The sequence below is a fragment of the Apostichopus japonicus genome, chromosome 4, assembly GCF_037975245.1.
Source record: "Apostichopus japonicus isolate 1M-3 chromosome 4, ASM3797524v1, whole genome shotgun sequence".
Lineage (NCBI taxonomy): Eukaryota > Metazoa > Echinodermata > Holothuroidea > Aspidochirotida > Stichopodidae > Apostichopus > Apostichopus japonicus.
This window is the reverse complement of record NC_092564.1, coordinates 24,935,442-24,954,976: the sequence shown is the minus strand read 5'-3', so window position 1 is coordinate 24,954,976 and position 19,535 is coordinate 24,935,442.

The window sequence follows — 19,535 nt, the reverse complement described above, 5'->3', positions numbered from 1 at the left end:
CACGAAAGGTTGCTCTCTATTAAGACGCATTTGTATTTCACGCGTGACGCGAAAGAACGGAAATATGCAGAGAGAAGAGTAAAACTTCCACTTCCGAAATATCTTACATGCATTAATCACTTCAGGCCCTAGCAGATATTATGAAAATGAATATATATATATATATATATATATATAAATATATATATATATATATATATAAATATATATATATATATATAAATTATATATATATATATATATATATATATATATATATATATATATATATATATGAAAATAAAAATCACCCAACATAGAGCATGGGCACGTAAATGCCGGTCCCTGATATCGAGACTGTAAACATATGATCACAAAGATGTACATCAAATGAGTCCACTATAAAGTGAATAGATACTGCACAATGATCAGAGGTAGGTTGTAGGCTATGCGTTGTACTGTTTACTGTGTACTAATTACACTCGGTCACGTGATTTGTATTTAAGAATTTTCCCATTACTAGACTTAGATGTGTGAGTATGTATTACATCATAAAAATGCTGTTTCCACAAGCATCGACATCTGTTGCAGAAAATTCATTCTTATTTTCTACACAATCCCGGTTGAAATATCTGTAAAAAGCACTTCTTCTCATATAGCCAATACAAATAGCCTGGCGAATATAGCGATGTTTTACTACCTTTTCATGTCGACCTTTTATAATAAAAGTCAGTAAGAAAGAAAGTTCTTAAAGAAAAAAAAATAGAATTTAATTGAAAGCATTCTGCAAGCAAGCTTTGAACATTCATTTGAACCGGTCAGGCTGGCTTGCATCTTTTACAAAATTCCCGTTCTATAGGAGTTAACATTAATCTTCATCGGGTGATGTACACAGATATATTAGGTTTCCAAGCAAACCAATTTGTAAAGCCTTGATTGTTTGGCGTGACATCCTCCGAGGCGTTTTCTATTCCTAATCGATGCCGAAGAATTAGTCGAAGAAATCTAAGAGACAATTTTCAGGAATGAATATTACCAATTTTGGGATTATAGGTTCAGGATTTGATTACTTGAAGGAGCAAGAACAATGTCTATTTTCCTCATAGAAGAGGCTTAGAAGTAACAGTCATTAACTTTGACTCGGTGATAAACAACCCAAAATGTTCGTTAAAAAGAGAAGAAACTAATAAGAAAATTGGGACCAATTCGTTTGGGTGGTAAAGCCGGAAATTGTAGGGAAGGAAAGGGAAAATACTTCCCTGCTATATAGTTGGTCGTATAAGTTAAATACATCAGTATATTAGACGCTGTATAGTTTGAAGAATTATATGTTAACTTATACTTAACTCTGTGTAATAGCTTTTTCTCAAATGGCTTTGACCATGAAAGAATTAGGTCAATTTATAAGGGGAACGAACCCGTGTTGAGTGTGTGAGTGTGTGTCAGTTTTGTTTGTTAAAGTCGTTTTACATAAAGGAGAGTGTTTATGGAAGACTAACTAAAAAAAAAAAAAAAACAATTTACGTAAGAATTTGTTTTCGTTTCCATGGAAATATGACCAATCAAATTGACTTCGTTTACAAGTTGGAAAAATGTTGCCATTAAAATAAGGGACGGACAGTGGGGGGGGGGGGGAGTTTAATATAGAAACAGGACAATAAGGATAAGGTTATAGGATTTGGCTACGCGAAGAAAAATTGGTTGGCAAAATGAGATCGTATGGTGGATATTGATGTCACAACACTGTGTGGTCGTAATGCCGATTAGAGAGTACAATATTTGGCAGTTTCAATAGCTATCCTGACACGGTAAAGGAAAATATATCGAGTTGGGATGTTCCAGTTTCCAAACACCGTGTATTCATGGAAGGAAACATAAGAAGGGGACTTTAATAGTTGTGATTTATGGAAAATTAAATTCCTATGACAAGGTAAAGATTGATTTTTGTGGATTTTTGGGGATACGATCTTGCTGAAAGAGGTAATCTTTTGTAACTGTCAATGCTTGAATGTAAACAAAATAAATTGCGGTTGTTTGGAATTGATAGACACAGAGGATATACTGTTCTACATGGCGTCTAGTGGATTTCAAAGGTAGGGAGGAGGGGTGGGGGTCAAATTTGTATTCCCCAAACTGATATAGGTAGGGGCATGAACCGCTTTATGGAATTATAGGGCCAGAGGCGAAGCGAGGATAAAACAGGCCAGAATGGTTTGTGGCCCTGGGGTCGTTGAAGACTGCCATGTAGGGTGGGGGGGGGGACTAGTGGTCGTCCCATTAGTAAATTGTAAATTTTGAGGCACATTTAGACTATAATATAGGTCTTTGATTAGCTCTAAACATGCAAGGATGAGTTAATAAATACACTTAATTTTGTTTTTGTGAGGTTGACAAGGATGTGTACACCACTAGCAGTGGTCTTATTCTTCCCCGATTGAATGTTAAAAATCCCCTTCACTGTGAAGCAGTTCCCCACGACTGACGATGGGATGTGGGAGGAGGGGGAGGGGGGTTTCCTGTGCCCCGCTCTCCCCTCTTGCGCAGGCTTTGTTTTTGCATTTGTATTTGCAGTTTTGCATTTGTTCGGCGGAGAAATTTTCTGAAGACATATTTTCTGTCAGCAAACTATGATCTCATAGATTGAAAGAAACTTTGTATTAATAGGTAAAATGTTGAAAATAGTGGACATTTTTCTTATTTTTTGAAAATAATCATAACCATGCAGTCATTTTTACGACGCTCAAGCGACCACGACTGTGGGAGAAGCCTGTATGGGCTTATTGATTACAACTTTCACGTAGAGTGGCTTCCAATTCAACATTTTAACTCAAATTTGGAAATCTTTTCAATTTAGAAAGTCATTTTCAGATGGGAAAACCGTAGACTACTCTTAGATGAAAAAACCCACTTTACTATGACCCAGTCGGGGAACGAAACCCCGAACCTCCCGATTGCTAAGCCTCATTGCTTCAAAATGCCACCGCCTTTATCCACTCGGCCACAGCACCGGTAACAACAACTGATTGGCGCTTACAATCAGCAGCAGTTATTTTTTACGACGCTTAAGCGACCACAAATGTGGGAAAAACCCGCAAGTGCTTATGTTGTGTGGCTTCCAATTCAACATTTTTTACTCAAATTAGGAATATTTTTAATTTAGATAGTCATTTTAGATGGGAAAAAATTGTAGATTGCTCTTGGGTGAAAAACCTACTATGACCCTGCCAGGTATCGAACCCGGAACCTCCCGATTGCTAAACCTCATTGCTTCAAATGCCACCGCCTTTATCCACTCGGCCATAGCACCGGTATAATCATTATTAATTGACATTAAATATTCGGAAGGAAATTCTCTTCTTTGTACTTCTCGAAGATTGAACATAACAACATCCCATGGTTTGTCAACTAAGATTGTATTCTGAGCTTTTGATGTGGTGGTAACCAGCGCCTCCATGGTTAAATTCAAGCCCCACTTTGACGTTTCGAAGATAAATACATCACCTCGTAAACAGGGGCAGTATATTTACAGCTAGAATTGGATTTGAGGCGGTAAGGTATATTCAGGTGTGGTTATAGGGTTAATATTGAGCCAAAATAGGGGTCGGGTAAGGAGGGAGGGAGGGGGAAGGGGGGAGGGAGGGGGAAGGGGGAATTGTAATTGGTATACGTGCTCATCAAAAAACGTAAAATACATATGATAACAACAACCAGAAATATTTTTAACAATAACCGTTTACTGCATCGGTTTTTTTTATGCCAATTTCAATGTACGGACAAACATAATTGGTTGCCGTACCGTAAGCATTACTTATGCCTAATTGTTTACTCAGTGACATCAAATACTTTCATCATTTTCCTTCTGAAACCCACAAAATATCACCAGGGCCATATTGTGCATGGACTTGCTAATTAAAGAGTAATTTTTAGTAACATTGACGCTGGCTTTTTACTAAGCTTCTCGTGTCCAAACACTTCTACCCACCTATACCGTTCCCCGCCCATAATCGATATGTCACTTTCAGGTTATTCCCCCCAGTGAAATTACCATCTTTAAACCACTGTACATCAGCTTTGTACAGTACGATAATTTTATCTGGATGCAAGGTATATGTTTCCCCCGTTTTCCCCATGTAAAATGTGATCTAGACTTTTTAACAGTAATCAAGCAGGAAAACAAAGGCAAGTGAATCTTACGGTAGCGATTAAAAAAAAATACAAGCCTGTTCTTTTAACACATATCGAATCCCCCGAAAAAAGAGAGAAAAAAAAGTGCACATCTAATTTTGTGGTGCAACGAGACAAATTAAGACTAACAATAATTTAATCAAACGATTATGACGTCACGAAGGGGCCGTGCAGATACACAGGAAGTAATCATCTACAAGTGTAAACTTTATGGTTATGACGACAAAGGGATATCGTCAAACACTGGTTGTTATGGTAACCTGAAGTTAGGTTTTTAACCGGGAAAACAAAAGAACACAACAAAACAAAACAACACAAAATAGCGGACGAGACAAGTTTGTTTACATGTACAATACAAAACGGCAAAATTAAGGAAGGGATGAAGGGGGGGGGGGGGGAGAGGGAGGAACAGAAAAGGCGCAAAAATGTTTCCTACGTATTTACCATTTTGACGGTTTGACCGACATATTGATTTGTCTAACAACGGGTGCCATCAGCTGTCAGTATTATGGATAGCCTTGTCATAAACATTAATAGACTAGACATTATTTAACAGATAGAAATATAAAGATTACACTCGGATGGTTTAATTAAAGTTGACAGGGTGTGTAAGTGTCTCATGGAGTAAGATGGATGGCGAAGACGTTACACATGTACACATAAATCGTACGTGGAAATTTAAACATTAAAGGAGATATGCTGCTACAAATTAAAAAAAAAAAAATCCCGATTTTAGATTTGAGTTACCGGTATGAACGCAAAGAATTAAATGTTCAAACAAAACCGTACAAAAACGGGTCTAGAAGTGTACGTAATTGACTGGTGGTGTCATTAATGGTGTATCTGTTGATATTACAGGTGACTAATTGGTGGTGTAACTGATGTTAATCCGGTGGAGTGATTGTGGTGTAACTGTTGGTTAGTTGGTGGTGCAAATGGTGGTGTAAATGGCGGTGTAACTGGCGGTTGCCTGATGGTGCAACTGGTGGTTAATCGTTGGTTTGATTGTTAGTGTAACTGTGGCTAAGTTATGATTAACTGGTAATGCAAACTTTAAGAAGACTTTACAATGTCGTTTTCTCACGACTTGTTTTTTATTATCTATCCTGTGGCCCTACCCGAAAAATAATGAAGACTATTCCCAGGACCCATCAGTCTCTCCCCCTTAGTGCCCGGTTTAGCTACACGATTTGAAGAGGGAGGGAGGAAGCAATGCCTTAATTTACACTTTTCGATGCAGAAAGGGCGTATACAGGAACAGTATTCCGCCAAGCCGATTCGGCAGAATGTAACATTTGAAGATGACGCGATACCAACATGTTTGACATCCTAAAAACGACTCGGAGAGCGAACTCCTCCTTTAACCTGAAACGCGTCGAGCCGTGGCCGTCACAGACGGCGCTCTGCCTGTGAATCTAACGACTTAAAACATAGAGGATGAACATAAAAAAGACGGAAACGTGTCATTTATTTCGAAGACAAGCAGAATTTCCACACCGGAAACAGGCTAACTGTGACGTTTAATCTTCTTATAAAGGATTTTGGTTGGAAGAAAAAGTCAAGTTTGGCATAGGATTGAAATCAAATAAAAAGGTTGGATTTTTAGATTATTATCTATCACTGACGTATAATTGCGTTTTTTTTTTTTGGTTTATTTTGATATTAAAATGATATTTCAGAAATGAATTTGACAAGTTTGGAAAGCAAGTGATTTTTTTTCTCCAGATGGTTGAGGAACATGTAAATGTAGTTTATTTGTTTAATTAAACAAATAAGGGGTGCAGTTTTGCCTCAGTTATTCTGTCCGCCCTTTCACAGCCTTTGGTAATCATATTTGCTCTACGAACCTTGTACTAATATTAGTGGGAATTATATACATGTACTCATACTCATGCTGTTGTATACTCGCACTAAAAATGTCCGGGGAAATATAATCTGTTATACATGAGTATACATCAAAATCTCGCGAAAAACGGTGGAGATTAGGTCAGAAGGTTTCTGAATGTGACCAAATTTGTACCACAATTCACATTACATTGAAGGATGAAGGCAGAAAAAAGGGTAGGAAGTTAAGCCGTTATATTTCATAGTCAAAGAGAAAAGAAACAAAATTAAGTGTTAGTTAGTGATTTCTATCGTTATTCTACTTTTCAGGATAATCACGTTCCAAATGCGCTAAATCTCTGAAATGCTCCATATAGGTTACCGTAACCTAAATATTTAATGTTAATCCATTGTTTTATCCATTCTAATTAACTCAAACCAAAACATCTTCTTGTAACTTCAGAACAGCACCCAATTGGAAGATATTTAACACCATTTGTCCTTGGCAAATTTGTAATGCATTTGAAACATGTCATTAGAGACAATGATTTAATGTTAATCCATTGTTTTATCCATTCTAATTAACTCAACTAAAACACCTTTTTGTAACTTCAGCAGAGCGCCCAATTGGAAGACATTTAACCCCCTTTTGTCCCTGTAATGCATTTGTAATGCATTTGAAACATGTCATTAGAAACAATGGAAGTATTATATTTAACCATTGAATTTTGCGTTGCATCTGAGGAACAAACCTAATAATCGGTCCGTGTATTAGACCTAATAGTCCAGACTACTTTCATTAATGGAACACATCTGTTAAGAGGGTAATTTCTCCAAGATCAAAAAATGCCATTTGTGTACTTAATTTCTTCTGTTGATAAAATGATTTCATCATTATGAAGGACAACAAAAGACGTTTTCAAGTCAATTGCCATGGTAACATCATTCGTTCTACTGTTGCCAGATGCAATCACAATATGTCATGAAAATTGAAAAATAAACATCTTCGTCACATACGAAATACTATGAGAATGTGATTTTGACACACAAATGCAGAACATTTTCCAGGATTTTTTTATCATGTTTAATAATAAATTCGGACCACCGGAAAATTCCTTTAACTTCTTCAGATACAAAGTTGTTGACATGGACTGAAATAATATGTTATATAATTATTTACTATACTTTGAGGCAGAGAAAAAGTTCAAAGCCATACATGAACGTGATATACCTTGGTAAGAACGACCGCGTAGAACGGTTAACGTTTGCAACGCAATGTAAATAAGCCTACGTTATTTTACATTACTACACACAAAATGTTCTCCACTTCCAAAGTGAACGGACGAACTATAACTCCACATGCAAATTTTTCTATGATAAAAAAAACCTTCCCATTTCCCGTATTTTTTCTTGTGTTTCGGTGGCCTTGATCATTCAATCAAGCCACGAAATTTATTGATTAATTTAACATTTCATGAACTGCAGATCTGTCTTAACTTTAGCGAAAAGGTCATTTGTAAAGCCAGCCGATATGCTCTTCTTTTTACGACCAAGACAGTGTTCTATATGTATTGGGAGGGATGTTGGATCGCCACGTTCTTTTCTCTTTGGTGGAACGCTTGATTAATTTAATTCTGCTTGCCTGAAAGCATAAACATTGAACAGAGAGCTCATCGTGTGTAGCGTCTTCCCGTCTGAAGTTTTGAACCCTTAGTATTTTCAGTAGTTCGTTTATTTTAAGTTAAGTAGATTCATATACGTTTGTGCCATCACTTTCGAAAGCAACATGTACATATTACACGAACAGTAAAAGTATTGTTCTTTAGAATTAATTTGTAATATGACATATATTGATTTATTGAATTCTCATTTAATATTTCAAAATATTTCTTCTCTTCGTTACCAGCAAATATAATTTTATTACGATCCTCTGCTTGAGAACGCGATACATGATTAAAGCATAGATAGTCCAGACTTGGAAACTGCAAAATTCACAAAATACATCGCAAATTAGACTAGAAAAGTTTGTCAATGTTTGAGAATAGGTTTTTTACGTTTGATTTCGCGCTTGATTTTAGATAACTTTTAAAATTTTATATTTATATATATATGTATAAATATATATATATATATATATATATATATATATAAAAATATATATATACGTACTATATGTACCTTATGTCGACAGTTTATGGTAAAAAAAGTGTACCTTAGGTCGACAGTGTACACAGGTCGACAGAGTAATATATATATATATATATATATATATATATATATATATATATATATATATATATATATATATATGTATATATATATATATATATATATATATATACATATTTTGTATCAAACACAAACGCAATAAACATACACAAACAACAATATGTCACTCTCTCTCTCTTACCAAATATCAACCTTGAGCCTATCGGATGACCACTTTTTTTGTGTCGAGTTTCTTAATGGCCTATGTTTTATTCATGGGTCAGATGGACAATATGTTAATTAGTTATAAAGTCTTCAGGAAACGATTATATATTTACTCTAAAAATAATTCATTGTAATGTTGAATAATTCTTTTTCAATTCGTAAGGTACAAATTACCGGAGCCGTATACGCAATTTTCGATACTTTTTAGAAATTCAGAAATTTCCATTCGGAAAGCGTCAAAGTGGTCACATGACCTCCTTATTTATGCTTTGGAAACGCGCACCTGTACAGCTGTTTGTATGGCTATTTCCATATGGTAACTACGTATACACAAGTTGTCTGTGGCGAACTCGGTGGATAGACAAAAAAGAAAGAAAAAAGTAATAATAATAATATAAAAAAACTTCGATGAAGAGTGGGATATATAAAGGAATAGTAAATGGATTCGTATCGAATCGAAACAAGTATCACCTCTCTTACACCCTTTTAGGACGGATTCTATAGACAGTAGGAACCTTCTAAGTGCTTCCAAGTAATTAAACTGCGCACATCTTACAAGAATGTCAGAGAATTGGCTCTCGGTTTTTTGTTTTTTTGGTCCTACAACTCGATCAAATTTTAAGAGTGGCGTAAATGGCCGACGAACAATCTTAGTAAGGGTGTATCGATCAAGTTAATCAAATCTCGGACACAGCTACATTTTTTTTGCCAGCGGAAGTTTAAAGTTCATTCGATTTTTATAATCAAAGCTTTATTCAATCAAATAGTTCATATCTAGAAGAATTTATTTGAAAGGTATACATGCCCTGGTTGGTCTCTCTATCAAGCCATGAACTTGGCGCATAACGATATCGGCTTACATTTAGGGATGTAAATCCTCCCCCCCCCCTCCTCCCCCCGCCTGTGAGTAAAGTGAGGTCGGTGTAGATAAACGACGACACTTTTCTGTAAATATTCCAAACCTATAGACCAGTTACTGTTTTCACTACTAAAATATACGTTCTTAAGAAAACTATCATGGTTGAAACAGAAATTATTTTTGACGAGAAAGTCTCAACATCCACTAGGTATTGCATACATAATTATATGATCTCATGTTGATTTTGATACAGAAGAAAAACTTCGATGGTAATGTAAAGTTCAAAGACAATCGGTAATTTGTAAAAACACGATTTGTTAAACGAATTACGTGATATAAGCAAAATAACACGAGACGGGTTGTGGACGGGGGAGGGGTGGGGTGATATTGGTAGGTGGGGGAGGAGGTGGTTAGAAAATCAGTCCCACGGGTCAACTAGCATCATCAAACAGTTGAGCCATGGACATTTATCTTAACAAAAAATGAAAACTATATTTGCACAACATGAAAAGGTTTTTGAAACAATTGTGTTAATATATACTATAACGGAATGCATTAATTACTCCCTAATAACCAATATTTGATTACGATAATCCAGCAGTTTTGTACAATTTAATCAAAGTTGATCAAATTGATGGACAAACTGCAATGAATAAACTTCATATCAATAAAGTGCAACGCAAATATGGAGATAACGACCACCAATGAATGCAATGAATGAAATAGATTACAAAACAAAACGAAACAAAACGAAACAAAACAAAACAAAACGAAACAAAACAAAACAAAACAAAACAAAACAAAACAAACGAAACGAAACGAAACAAAACAGAACAGAACAGAACAAAACAAACAAAACAAAATAAAACGAAACGAAACGAAACGAACGAAACGAAACGAACAACATGCACACACCGAGATAGCATGATAAATTGAATTAAATATAATGAAAAAGTGTAATGAACAGCATAAAATGAACAATATGTAATATATAATGAAAAAAATATATAATATTCGTCTGCAGGCACGTCATCTATTGTTAAAAAGGTTTCACCAATTTTTAATTTTTACTGATCTTTTTTTGCATACAGATTTCTTTGAAGCATGCATACATTGATAATGTTCAAACAGGCTAAAAGACGTGACGGCTACAACACTAAACCTGATGTGAACCTACGAAATCTCATGTACACATACTACTGACTCTAAATTTAGGAAAGAACCCTTTCCAAAAAACTGAATTTCTTTTAATCTTACATAGATTGGCCATGATTATAGAATAACTCCGTTACATAAAATAAATGTATTTAATATTAAAAGATCACTTGTCACTATTGTGCAGGAAATGGATAACAGAGCGAGAGAGAGAGAGGTGTGGAGGGGAGGGGGAGGGGAGGGTGCGTATGGGAAGAGGTAGCATATTTACCCACCTAACAACTAATATCCCACCTACTCTCTCTCGCACACGCCAGCCAGCCCTCCGCTAAACTAGCTGTTTTAACCCTTGATTACAATTTACATTCACGCCACCTTTCCAGCATTTATCGCTGGATGATGGGGAAATTTTGAAGTAATCAAAAATGCTAATTAACCAAATTAAAACAAGTCTATTCCTAGAAACAATGATAGATTTGAATAATGAGAGATTAGAAGACTGCTGTTTCATGAATAAAAAGTGGTAAAGTTTGAGTTTTCTAAATCAGCAAGTAAAAGTGATGGTGTGTCAGGTGTAAATTTGATATACGCATCTTCACTGAGAACTTGATCGAAGCCTGTCTGTATGACATTTTCAGAGGATTCGTGGTGAAAGTCATTTGAATACTGCTCTTAGAATAGGCATATATACCGCGGTGAGATAAAAGGTTTGTTATACTGATCTGATAAAACTGTACGTTAGTGGCGGCATACCGCATACTTCAATGTAGCAACAGTATAAGGCCTACACATTCTACTCAATTGTGTAAAACAATAATCGTGCGCAAAACACTGCACGGAATGAAAGTTGGTCACGAGGCATGCGCACTGAGGATCAATCTGGCTGCAATTGTACTCAATATGACGCAAAACAAGGAACTCCCAGGGTTACGGAAATATATAACAGACCCACTTGTTATCCAATGACAGTATGGTGTCCACTGTCCTGTCCAAACTATATACACTTAGGCTAATTTCAGGGATCGTTGCCTACCGATTAAATAAAGCTATATATGTGGGAATTTCGCATGAATGTTAACACTTTTTAGACATTGCGCATACCTTTGAATGTGCGCAGTACACTACATGGTGTGACGATTGGTTACAACGCGTGCGCAGTGATGTTCAATCTGTCCAGGGACTCCCTTAGCCAATGGGAGTATCTGTGTCTGGTCTACATACTGGTATCACGTGACGTCATACTATAAACAGAATAGTACATCCATACGTTGCAATTTTACCAACAAGATAAAGGAAAATTCCCTTATTTCATACAAACCTAAACTATGAATTCTATCACGTTTTAACTAGTAAAGTAGACGTCTTTATAATGAACTGAATGGAATCCACTTAACCGTTACACTCTATCATACAGTGATTAGCGTCGGTTTGATGTATAAGATGTGAATTTAACATGCTTAGATATGTATGAAAACGTTTCCGCTTCTCATTCCAAGCAGGGATCGTGCAAGGTGTGAATGTAAATTAGGGAATCCAAATATAATACCGGGCCGGTCACTTACGTCACAGCAAATGCACGATGCTATCCGTATAGGCTATATACATATATATATATGTATATATATATATATATATATATATATATATATATATATATATATATATATATATATATATATATATATATATATATATATATATATATATATTATATAAGCTAACAATTTAAATTATCACATCGATAATAGAGTCAAACGTAAAATACTAAATATAAGAGTTATACGTGTTACATATTTGTATGATTGCCTGAGCAAAATTGTTCTTCGTTTAAACCTTCAGGCTGTTAAGTACTTCCTGTTTAGAGGCATCATTACTGTTTTTTCCCCCTCAACTATACAATTACATTCCAGAATGAACGCAACGACGAATTTTATGGAAATATGACTGGATAAAGTAAGAATATAAACCATATGTGTGTACATGTGAGGGTCGGGGTGAGTGACGGTGGGGGAGGGGTTAATTTAACGGATGTGCACTATATTTTCACCTGCTCATTGTTGACTCCTAAATGTTTGAAAACGCCGAAAATGTAAATTAAAGACAAAACAGAGATAGAGAGAGAGAGATAAGGTTAACTTTCTGTCCTTTTTTAAGCTTATTTGGCTTGATTTGAAAGTTTTGTGGGTGAAGAGTAAAAATTTATTGCCACTAAAATCGGATGTGATTGGTGTCTGTTTTTCTTAGTAAAGTACAGTCATGTTAGAACCTTATTGTTTGTACCTTACACGGACCTTATAGTTTACACCGTTGTATCTTACTTTAGTGTTGTTTACCGCTAACCGTCACTTTCAATTGCTCAGAGTCAGAAATCTGATCTTATGCCACTAACAGCGGTTCAAATTGATGCGCTGACTTATACGTTTGAACGCTTTTAAGACATGCTCAAACTGTTTTCTCTTTCGTTTTCAGATAAACGAAGCAACTGGGCGATAGATAGCGGTCAGCCGTTTACTGTTGTGATCGAAACACTGACGTTGTTAAACGGTCATTGTAAATTAACGTTACAGTATGTCGACGTGTATTTACGTCTTGTGGAGTTTTATAGGAAGAGCTGATGTGTTTAAGTTTATATCCTTTTTTCCTCTTTAGTTTGTTGATGAGGTTTAGTCCGATAAGAACCGTCAGAAATGGAGACACCGGGTGAATCATTGATAAGGAAGTGGGTAGGGTGAACAGTTTTATCTCCAAGGAGGGGTGGAGTGAGGGAGAGGTGTTAGGAACGAATAACATGTGTAGATTAAGATATAGCTTGCTAGTTAATTCCTAAATGTTACTTTTGTTTTGTTGTATGGTGGGGGAGGGGTGGGGTGTGGGTGCGGGCTCCATGTGCTGTCTGTAGAAACCCTTATGAATACCAGTGTAGTAACATATGTAAACATAGTACCATTAGATATACCATATAAAAATATTTAATAAACAATAAAACAAGAAAATGCCACCGTTTGGTATGAGTTTCATTTTTAGTAATTTTCATTCTTTATAGTCAAAATCTGACGTCATAGGAAACAAGAATATCACGATTTTTGTATTTTTATGAGACAGGAAGGAGATACTGTCTAATACAATAACAGTGAAAATATAATCCTAAATTACAAACGCAAGACAGTTTTTATTTTGTCTCAAAAGTAATATCTTGCAAGTGCATGAAGATATTTAATATTGGTCAATCAATACACAACAGTCCTTACATACACTTAGAGAGTATAAATGCTATACTAGGATATGAGGGCAACTATATATTTTTTGTAAGCTTTAATATTTTGTAGGTACATTTTATATTTTGTTCATCTTAATATTTCCTAGGAACGTTCTCATATCTATGTACATTATTATACGTCTTATTTGTCGTTTACAATTTTTAATGTTTTGAGCTCTTGTTATCAACCAATTTCCATTGTATTTTTATATGATTGGCTGAATAAATATCTATCTATCTATACTGACCAATGAAATGACCTTTAAAATGAACTCGTAACCTGTTGATGTTATTCTGGTTTCAGCTATGTTAATGTCTACAGTAATGTTTTTCCCCAGTGCAATCGTGACACCGAACTGATACAATCATCTCAATGAGTCCCCTTACATCGGGTATGTTAACAGGGCAGGATGTACCTCTCTTGGGTCCCTGGACCAGACTTGAAAAACATACCCCGATTGTGTTAATATTCTAATACAGTTAACATGTGTATATAGTACATGGACATTGGGGGTGGTGGGGGGGGTCGTTAAAATAGTATAAAGTTTATTTGAAGGTACTTATTTCCCTTTTTATTTTCGCCTTCTAATTGTGGTCCCCGTAAATTCTGGGCCCTACAGGGACCCCGGGCTATCTAACACAGGCGTAAGCCCAGCCTGACCGTGACTTAATGGTCATGATTGTTTTGTGTAGTGCAGTGTGATTTTCCCAATTAAAGGAAAACAAATGATACACAAAACGACGAACTGACAGAGTGCTGGACACCAGGTAAAAACGGTAATTCCTCCGGCCTCCCCTCCGCCCTACCCCTCCCCTCCCTTCAGCGGCATCGCCACCGATAAAAAGTCAGGAGTCCTCGACAACTCCTCTCCTATCTTCCTAAGAAGTGTCTTACTTGGATACGGCCCACAATATCGGAACAAAACTTCAACGCACGCGCACTAAACAAACGATTTCATTGGGGGACTATTGATGCTAATGGGCCCCCTATTGCTCTCGGCCCTCGTCCTCGCTTTGATTGCTCGACCTATCAGTTTGCCCCTGGCTAAACATGACTTTCTTATTGTCAAAAGGCCGAGAAGCGTTTGACTATTTCGTCGTCTGAAAACGAGGTCAGATTATGTACTGAGGCCAAAGCAGGGCCTCCTAATACTTAATGTGTGGATTATCTCAGCTATATGTATTTGTTATAGCATATTTATATGCAAATCCTCCTATCATCCATATATCATTGTCTCCTTTAATAACTATAAGAATATCCTGCGTATAGGTTAACGCATCAAAGTTGGAGAGCCTGTGGTACCCTCGGACCCCTGCAGCACAGGTAAGTTCATTTACAAGAGACCATTTATAAGTATGTCTTACCGTTTACCAAATATCGATTAAAAGGTATGAAGCGGTTAAAACACCATCTTGTTATAATTTGGATGATTTATCTTTTGTTAATAGTACACCCTATTCTAAAGTTATGTAACTTTTAGATCGTTAAAAAAAAAAAAAATTAATTTGTTCGTACTCTATAACTATATTTGAGCCGTTCCGGGAAGATGAGTTCGCATGTTCAAGGCACTTAAAAGGTTTCCATGGATACAAAGAATCCAATCTAACAATAGAGGTTCGTGTAATACCTTCCGCGCAAAACCATCATGCGTTTATGGTGATAGGTATAATGCCAGTAACTCATAAAGAATCTGTTGCTAAGTTATATCATGTAACCTTATATCACGATTTAAATACAGAGTTAGTATTACGTAACTTATTAATTGTGAAATCTAATAAAAATGCGACAATGCAGTACATCAATGACTCAAGAATGTGTCCATGGTTTTAATGGAATTTCTGGATCAAAAATTGTTTTTTTTCCACTGTAGGCCTAACATATTAGTTTGCATTATATTTCACGGACGCCAGCCTGAAGTACCTTTGAGCACCACAATATAAATACATAAATTCCAATATATTTTCTAAAACTTTACTCCTTATTTGTCAATTATGAGTCATATCTTATTTCTCTGGTTTTGTCTTATAATAATAAATATAATATATATATATATATATATATATATATATATATATATATATATATATATATATATCTATATATATACATATATACATATATATATATATATATATATATATATACATATATATATATATTCTGTTTAAATATGTATATTCTGTTAATCTTATCCCGAAAGATTTCAAATCACATATGTGGGATTAATTTAACTTTGAATATGCCCTTTTCATTTACCCCATTATGATTTAACACGTTCAAATTTTCATTTTCCATTTCATTTTTTACGACTTTCTCTACCCCCGAATTCTAGAGCCTTGACATCAATATTGTTGTGATGAAAATGTCAATAAACGTCTTTTCATTCATAAAGTGATAATAATTGCCCGTTGGTTATTAATCCTTAAAACTGAAACACATAGGCCTTGTGTGTATAATTAAGTGTATACATGTTTTAACATTTTCAGGGGTATCTTTATTTAGTTTTTCCTCTAAGGTATAGGTTTTAAGTAAATTACCTATTGCAGTTGTAGCCTAAAGTTATTTGTTCCCCTTCAACCTTGTCATAGATAACTTTTATCAATGGATCACTGACCGTGCTACATATAATCTCCGGCCCAGTTCTGTAGAATATACGTCACACACTCTCGCTCTATTCACCTCTCTCTATATCTCTGCATTGAAATGAAGATATTGATCGACATTGTTTCTGGGCCATGCTTTTCTTGTTCTTAATATAATCTTATTATTTAGTTGTTTTATCTATCGACAGGGAATGAGCCTGTCAGTCTAATCTTATATGTCGAGTGAAGGGGTTTTAATCACATTGCAATAATTCTCCTAACAACATCAACATCGGCGGTGCATTCAACAATAGTATCACACGCGTTACATGCGTGAGTATACATTAGTTAATGAGTAACACCGTCCCGCACTGAAGAAATGGAACAGAGGTATTAACAACTTGACATTTTCGGAAAACATCATGCAGAACAGGGGAAAGATATAAATGTTTGTTTTTTTTACGACATTATTCTGAAGTTTCTATAAAATCGAATCCGTCACTTAAAACTGACGTCAAATCTTGATTTGTTAACTGACAGAATGAGTTCATGCGTTCGCTTAAAGCAATGGGTTGTGCTTACTGGATAAAACATGTATATTTATTTGTATATATAATTACTGGATTAAGGCCTATATATATCTAAAGATATAGATATATATCTATATCTACATCTACATCAACATCTATATGGATAGATAGATAGATAGATAGATAGATAGATAGATAGATAGATAGACAGATAGATAGATAGATAGATAGATAGATAGATAGACAGACAGACAGACAGACAGACAGACAGACAGATAGATAGATAGACAGACAGACAGACAGACAGACAGACAGACAGACAGACAGACAGACAGACAGACAGACAGACAGACAGACAGACAGACAGACAGATAGACAGATAGACAGATAGATAGATAGATAGATAGATAGATAGATAGATAGATAGATAGATAGATAGATAGATAGATAGATAGATAGATAGATAGATAGATAGATAGATAGATAGATAGATAGATAGATAGATAGATAGATAGATAGATAGATAGATAGATAGATAGATAGATAGATAGATAGATAGATAGATAGATAGATAGATAGATAGATAGATAGATAGATAGATAGATAGATAGATAGATAGATAGATAGATAGATAGATAGATAGATAGATAGATAGATAGATAGATAGATAGATAGATAGATAGATAGATAGATAGATAGATAGATAGATAGATAGATAGATAGATAGATAGATAGATAGATAGATAGATAGATAGATAGATAGATAGATAGATAGATAGATAGATAGATAGATAGATAGATAGATAGATAGATAGATAGATAGATAGATAGATAGATAGATAGATAGATAGATAGATAGATAGATAGATAGATAGATAGATAGATAGATAGATAGATAGATAGATAGATAGATAGATAGATAGATAGATAGATAGATAGATAGATAGATAGATAGATAGATAGATAGATAGATAGATAGATAGATAGATAGATAGATAGATAGATAGATAGATAGATAGATAGATAGATAGATAGATAGATAGATAGATAGATAGATAGATAGATAGATAGATAGATAGATAGATAGATAGATAGATAGATAGATAGATAGATAGATAGATAGATAGATAGATAGATAGATAGATAGATAGATAGATAGATAGATAGATAGATAGATAGATAGATAGATAGATAGATAGATAGAGACTGAGATCTTTGAGGGATGCATCACTTACATTTAAAATGTATAGCAATGTTTTATTACTGTTCATTTAGGAATTTGGGTGCGGGTGGGGGGGGGGGAGTTCAGAATCATTAGGAGAGGGCTGGTGGAAGAAAATGGTTTAATGTAGTCAATCGTTGCTGAAACCCCTCCAATACTTATAGAACAATGAGAGAATTAATTTTTAATATTCCAAGATTTATTGAACTATATCAAATCACGAACAAGGCTCTCTCTCTCTTTAATTACTTGCTTTTTAATACTATCTACCACTTTTAAGGAAACACTATTATAAACCTTGATCTCTTTTATGCAAATTTTCTTCTTTTTTTTAAACACAGAGTACTAATATATGGTGAATTGTCAAGGAACTTCCCATTAATTGACTTAAAAAAATTCTGAGAAAAATAAGTTAACCGTCTTTTTTTTTGCAAATTTTTTCATTATCATATAATGAAATAATATCAATAGCGATGTCCGTCCTTAAAAAATGCAATACGTAAAATATGCTATAATATCAACCGCAGAATTTGTCAAGAAAACTTACATATGGCCACAATTCAAAACAATCCACGTATTTAAACATCCCACTTGCACAGTAGCGATGCATTGCTTAAGATATATTTTGAAACCTGTTTCTTTGGGGACATCATTTCGCAGTGTATGTTTATAGAGTATCTTTGTCAATAGAGCGAGGGTTTTACCGTGCCGTTACTAGCAATATGTTATTTGTTCTTCTAGCTAACGTAACCTCTTCAAAGGCACCTGCCCCATTCAACCACTTATTGAAGAGAAAGAAAATCCATTCACGTTTCTCTCCTTTTTATTAAATGAAATTTGGTCAGAAGCTACTTTGTTTGCTTCAGTGGTCAAATTAATTTTTCTTTTATACGGGACGTCTACAAGAAAGAGCAAAGATACATTGTGGAAATATATACCAGGCTTATACTGGTAAATATTCAATACCATCTCACTTAATATAGTCATAACGAATGGGGGACCAAGATTCTTCGAAAATGGGCAGGCAATTTTTTTATATATAATATGGTAGTTTAGGAGGATACTGACGTAGTGCGTTTATAGCGAGACACTTCTTTGAAAGATCTGTTTGTATATATATATATATATATATATAAATATATATATATATATTTATATATATATATATATATATATATATATATATATATATATATATATATATATATAAATATAAATATATATATATAAATATATATATATATATGTATATATATAAATATAAATATATATATATAAATATATATATATATATATAAATATAAATATATATATATATATATATATATAAATATATATATATATATTTGATATGCTTTTGTGCATTTGTGCGTATGTGCGTGTGTATTTTTGTTTGTTTGTTTGACCAACTGATCCAAAAGTACTTTGACTTGAAATGGAAATCAGTTGTATCCACAGAGTGATAAAACGGGTACGATACGTCACAAGAAGGAAGTGACGTCATCAGGA